Raw genomic sequence first — 6,599 nt, 5'->3', positions numbered from 1 at the left:
GTGCATCCAGAATCGAGGGAACAAGAACAGGAAGGAGACAGAACCCTTTTCTGCTCTGTGGTGGTTTTGGGTTAAAACTGTCCCGTCTAATGGGAGTCCCCACAGCCCAGCCCGCTATTGGTTTAAATAACAGCAGGGCATTGTTGTCTAGACGGCTGTATAGGATGTTGAATTCCCTTCTAACCACCTGATGCTTATCCTGATTCCCTAAACCCACAACTGCATTAGCTGTACAAAGTTTTAAAAGAAAAGTCAGTCGCAGGAACACTTTTAATTTAATCTAATCTGGAACTTTATAGAATTGCCTAAAAGTACACAACTTCCTTGCAGCACAGATGTAAAGCAATTTTCAAATGTGTATCCAGATAGGAATGTTGTTGAAGAAACTTGGAAGTCTGCAAAACAGCCTTTCCTGTCAGTTGGTGCCCCAGACATCAGGGTGGACTGTTTGGAATGTCTGTCTGCGCATCTCAGATCCCTTTTCCTTTTTACAGGTGGCAGACTGTTTGCAAACTACAAGACAGACACCCATCCTATCTTAATCTCCTTTTTTTCCTTCTTTCCCTAGTGCTGCCAATGGGGTCCCCCAGTTTCTCCTTCCTCCTGCTGCTGCTGCTGCTGCCTGCTGGGGTTCCTGGTGATGTGATTTTACCTTGATGTTCAGAATCACATTGCCAGGGATTTCCAACTGTTGGCAAGCTCCTCCGCCTGGATGGAAATGCCATAAAGTGAAGCTCCAGAGGTCACTTACCAAGAGGAGCCAACCAGGAGAGTACAAGGAGTCACGCCAAGCCACCAGCCGCAGAGACAAGCGCATGTGTGTACAAGAGAATAATTGGGCAGGGAGGAGGAAATTCCTCAGGCTGCCTAGGGCAGGGCTTAGCTCACTTGTGAACAGTGTTTGGTTCAGCCATGTTCACAGTGGCTAAGTTCCGCCTCTTGGAGTCCATCCTCTCCTCTGCACATTCAGTCCTACTTCAGTACAAGGGGATCCCAGGAGGGCCAACTGAGCAGGAAGGAAAACACAGCCAAGGTCCTTCTCCAAGATTCAAAATGGCCGCTTGATTACAGAGAAGAGAGAGAGATCGGGCCCAGGATAAACGGGTCCTGCTTCCTCCATCAGGGCCCAAGCCTCCCGTGCCTACTGAGCTGATACTCAGTTGTTTTGAAAAAACTGGCTCAGTTCAGCAGGAACAGGAGTCCTGCCCAGGTTTCGCCAGGAGCCCAACATTGGGCCCAACAAAGGCCTTTCCACCACCACCACCACCACTTGCCCTTCCGGGCAACTGGGACTGCCAAAGGAGTTTCTCCATACTTCAACAACTCAAGAGATGGCCCCGTCTTCCACAACCCATATTGGACTGGATTGCCTGCGTTTTTTCCCTCTAGCACAGCCTGGCAAGAGGGAAGTGGGGGCAGAGAATGGAGGCTTTTCTCCAAAGCTCTGGAAGAGTGAGGGTGGGGGGGAATAAAGATCTGGAAAATCTCCCACATCACACCTTCCCTTGCAAATCCTGACTTCTGTGCTTTCTTTGGGTGATTCGAAAAGCGTGTACAGTACAATATTGTAAATAAAGAATAGTGGACAAATTCACTTCTTGCTGCGAGCTTTTCAGTTCTATCCGTGAAATAAAAAGAAAAAAAAGAGATGAAAGTGGAGGATCAGAAAGTGTGAATCTGATGTTCTAACATAATTTGTAAGGGGTGGGTTTGATTTGAATCTTAAACGCATGCAGTTACTTTGCTGGGCATATCTATATAGTAATATGCTACAGCCTGAGCTCGAAGGTTTGGCTGCCAGAAAGGAATACATAAGTGCTTTTCAGCATATGGAATGATAAATAGTTGGAAATCATGTTTGAGCGGGAGCTTTGGAGAAAGAGATGAGAACTTTTCTGCTGTTAAATGCACAGGAACAACTGGGCAATTGTAAATGTTGCCGCATTTAGATTTGCTGGGCCATTTAAACAGACCTGTTGGTAATGGCTATCCCTTTGCTGTGAAAAGTGTCACCTGTCCCTTTCTCAGAGTTAAAACTACAGTTTACATAGGCAACAGTTCCTAGCTGACCTTGCTGGATTTCCCCAAAGCTAAGCAGGGCTGAACCTTCTTGGTTCTTGGTTGGGGCACCACCAAGAAGTCCTAAAAGAAGCCAAATGCTTTCTTGTTATTCAAGAAAACAAGACACAAATGTCCATGGAATTAACATGAATTTCCATCCAACTCAAAAGGTTTCAGCCTTTTATAGGAGGTGATCAGACTCCTTTATTTCCTCATTGGGGAAGCAAAAGTCATTATTCAGGAGAAAGCAAAATCTCCTTCCCAGAAACCCAGACTGATCTGCGGGGCCCACAGCGAAAAATCCCCTTTCCACCCTACAGCCACCCCATGCTCTTCCGCTGCAAGTCCAGGCTTCATCGGCAATTAAAGGATTAGCAGGGAGTTGTGCCAAAGATCCCACCCCTCTGAGTCATACCAGAGTCAGCACTCTACCCACCGAGGCCCTGGATCCACACCCCTGCCTGTAGGTGTGAATGGTGGGGATGCTGGAGCGGGAATGCAGGAGCGGATCTGTTGGGGAGCCAGGTGCCCTTCCTTCCTCCACACATGTGCCCCACGTTTGGGGGCCAAAGCATTAAGGATGGAATGACGGTGGGCTGGGGGGAACTTTAAAAATAAAAACTCGGTAGGAGGAGGTTGGCCTGCCTGTTGAGATCAGCTTTCAGCCAGCCTCAACATTGGATAAGTGGCCGGATAGGAAGTGGGAGGATAATGGGGGGTTATTTTTCTTGTTGAAATCACAGCGCAAGGAAATCATGTTTTATTCAACGATCATGGTTCTTCATCCCAATTCCCTCCGATCATGCCTTCTGGTATTTTGGGAATGAATGAAAAGTGGCTATTTCCTGCTCACATGGACCCTAGGGAAATAGACTGGGAGCAGCTTTAAATCCGAATGGGGAGTGGTGGGGGGAGAGCATGTGCGCTCGTGCGCATGCACATGAACAACATGTTTCAAGTCAGGCTTGACTCCTGGGGACTGTCTAGGCAAGATTTCAAAAGTGGTTTGCCCATTGCCTCCTTTCTGGGGCTTAGAGAAAGTGACTGGCCCGAGTCACCCAGCTGGCTTTGTCAACTGGTCTCCCAGTTTCTAGCCTGGTGTCTTCATCACTACTTCAAACTGGCTCTCCCAGTTCAGAAATCAGAGGCTCCCAGACAATCTCCCTGGAATTTTTGCAGGAGTTTCAGAGGAAGCATCTTCCACTTGGAATCCTCCTGTGCCTTCCTTTGTTGTTCACCCAACACCAACAACAAAAGATCTGCTGAAGAGGAAAAGAAACCCAAGCATATCAGGATGATTTCCATGGCAGATTAACCCCTTGATCCTGAAAGGAGGTGTGTGAAAAATTCTTCTGCAGGAGAAACCAGGGCGGAAACATGTTAAGATGTCTTGTCTCTGTGGACCAACTTTTTTTAAGATAGCCTTCCCTTATCAGAGGTGTTGTGAATACGAACTCCCAGACCTTTTGTCAAAGCATCCTGGGCTCCCAGCCACATACTTGTCTCTCATGATGTGGACAGCAGGCTGACCCTGTTTAGCAGTTGTAATTCCATTGGGGGGGGGGGAGAACAGGCATCCACCCAGCAGCTGATACACCCCACTCCAGAATTTATGTCTGTTCTGAGTCCTTTGATGTATGCCTCATCTATAAATAGGCCTGCAGAAAATGGAGCTATCCTGTAAGCCAGTTTCCCTCCACCTCTCTCCAAACTGTATCTCAATGCTTTCGTTACAGCAGTCCGAGCAGAAATCTGCCAGAAAATGGGGAGGTGGAGGGAAGAAAAAAAATGGGGGGTTTTGACAGAAGGGGCTGAAGATCAGGGCAGAACAACAGGATCTGGGAGTTTGAGGAGTTTCACAGTTTCAGGAAGGAAATCTCTGACCCAAAGGCTGTCCTTTCTTCAGGACGGAAGATGGCTGTCTGTCTGGAGTAAAGTCCATCGAGAAGTATTGCACTAAACTCCTCATGATACTTTACTACCAAAAAGCCAGAGGGAAATCAGGCACTTTGCATACGTCTTGGAGCACTCTTTCCTTCCATGCAAATTTCTAGGCTGGCCTGAACACCTCGTGATCAAAACAGGTCCTGGGATGATGCCCAGCATTCAAATTAAATGCTGGCTTGGACATTTCAGCCATATGCCAAGGACCTGATCCAGGAACACAGGCCAGAAAAGAGCAATTTTGGGGGTATGAGGCTTTGAAGACATATTCAGGAGGCTTCCAGACAGAGGGATGCCATATATTCTACCCTTTCTCCCTAGCTAGTTACAAAATGGAAAGATGAAAAAGGAGGGTTGCAATTGGAAGATAAGGTCATCTAGACTAGAGCAGCGGCCCCCAGGTTTTTGGGCACCAGGGACCGGTTCCATGGAGAGCGTGCCATGGTTTTGCAGGTGGCATCGTTTTGCATGCTGCCTGCATCTCATGGATGGGGCTTTGCTTGTTTCTGGCATGCTGCTGACCGGGGGTTGGGGACCCCTGATCTAGAGATCTAATAGAATTCCATGAATAAGGAAGGGTAATTGTGTGCACAATAAAAACTTGAATGGCTACACATTTTTCTGGGAATCAGGTGGCATTACAGATTTGGGAGAATCTTTCAGCACTCTTTTCCCCACTATCAATCAGCGATCAGGTTATTAATCAGTTTACTTACAAGGCTTCCGGGGTGAAATACATGAGTCTAGGCTATTTTAAACTATGCTATTAACACTGCTCAGCAAGAATTGACTCAAGGTCCATTCCAGTTCAACACACAAAAGCTCCATATTTCTCCATAGGTTAAAAAATAGTCAACAAAATTGATCGGGTGATTAACTTGCCTTGACCTCTTCTCACCAACAATATATAAACTGTGCACATTCGTGTTGATTTCATACCAAGTGCAGTCCTCCTGGTTTTCTCCAAGGATGGAGGAAACTGTCGTTGGTCAGGGATGATGGCAATGATCTTTTAGGTAATTCCCTCTCCCCATCCCAAATGCAACTGCCAGGAATGACATTCCGAAGGGATGAATTGAAAGCAAAGTTTTAGAGCTCAAAGGGCAAGACATTCAAAGCAGACTTCTACGATAAGCAGTGCCTTTTTAGGAATGATTCATTCCCTGCTAACACCTACATAGACTTATCCCAATATGGACAACTCGGTTGATAGGCCTATGCCTCCTAAACAAAGGCCAAGCTAGCCAGCGGACCCTTTGTTGCAAACTATCTGTGTGGAGACATTTCTGTTATTTAACATATATTTATCCCATTTGTCGACTTGCAAGACCCATTAAAAGGAGAGGGGGTTGCTTACATCTTTCCATGCAATTTCCCCTTCTGCCTCTTGTCTTTCAAGCACATTTATAAAGTGAACAGCTCTGGAAAGAAGTCAGAAGGAGAAAAATTAAGGCTCACACTCCATGCTCTCTGCTGCAAACCACTTTCTACCACAAGTGGATGGCAATGGGAAGAGGACCTTACTGACTCTACACAACAGTTGTGGAGTGTGGCATTCTGAGGCACCCAACCTGTGTCCACTGCAGTGACACACTGGCCAGAGAGGCCCTGCGCGCTCACAAACAATTGAGACCCTTTTCCAAAGGGTGGTTTGAGACACCGCTGTCCCCCCTGCACAGGAAAGGCGGGACCGAGTATTGCCCTCTTCAGGGAGGCCCAGAGGCCGGAAGCATCGAGAAAGCCCAGGCAACCACCAGCCAGCTTTGCCTGATAGGGAAAAACAGGCCGTGGATGGGGAGGCGGCTGCATTTGTGCTCTAACGGGAAATAATATCCCAGCCTGGTCTGCATCTCATGCAACAGGAAGAAGCAGCTGCAAAGACTTGCAACCCCTCCCTCCCCACCCCGGGGCAAAAATGGAGGAAGTCGCCAGCTGGGAGCTAAGGAGGAAAGCGGCCTCCGGAAGCCAAGGTGTTTTCTCCTATCCGTCCGGCTGCTCTGAACCGAAAAGGGTTTTCCTGCCGGAGAGAGATCAAGCGCCACGTCGGAATAGAGAGCTCAGCCGCAGCTGCCCGGAGCCCGGGGACTCCGCGCTCCTCGACTCAGCCCCGGAGCCACTTCAATATCCTTAACAGTCCATCCACCCATCCCACCTCGCCGCCGCCGCCCTTGCGTGCAACTCCGGCTGCCCCGCCCCAGCGGCGGATGAGACGATCCCAAAGCGTGGGCTGCGGAAGAGCAAACGCGGCTGCTCTGGGACAGCCGCGGGCGAAAGCAGCGCCAGCCGCACGTAGCGCACGGGCTGGGGATTTTGTGTGGGAGAGGCGCCCTCTGGCGGGCCATCCCCGCCACTTCTGCTGCCAAGACACGAAAGAGCCGCTCTGGCGTCGCCCGGCATCTGGCGTCGTGAGGCCTGAGGAGGGGGAGAATTTAACAAGTTTTTTTTTTTTTAAATCGGACGTGCGGGGAGGGGGGGTACGACTCCTTCTCGCGATGACTCCATGCCCTCCCTGGCGTGGGACCTTCGGGTCGCTTGGTCAAGCTGAGGCAAAACTTAAGAAAGCGCGGAGCTCCGGTTCCACGTCGCCTCGCGAG

General features: G+C 49.0%; 1 long non-coding RNA gene across 1 annotated transcript; it reads right to left on the bottom strand.

Moving 5' to 3' along the window:
* Positions 1–1,259: 1,259 nt before the first annotated feature.
* Positions 1,260–6,377, bottom strand: LOC148132350 (uncharacterized). Its single transcript, XR_015747870.1, has 2 exons — positions 4,884–6,377; positions 1,260–1,618 (listed from the first exon to the last, which is right to left on the bottom strand). It is a non-coding gene; the product is annotated as an uncharacterized LOC148132350 (long non-coding RNA).
* Between the last annotated feature and the right edge of the window lie 222 nt (positions 6,378–6,599).

This window comes from Notechis scutatus, chromosome 2 (assembly GCF_049901735.1).
Source record: "Notechis scutatus isolate UNSWTSFEM ecotype Mainland chromosome 2, rNotScu1.2, whole genome shotgun sequence".
NCBI classification, from domain to species: Eukaryota; Metazoa; Chordata; class Lepidosauria; order Squamata; family Elapidae; genus Notechis; species Notechis scutatus.
Note: the sequence above shows the minus strand (reverse complement) of the source record. Positions and strands in the feature narration are given on the sequence as shown.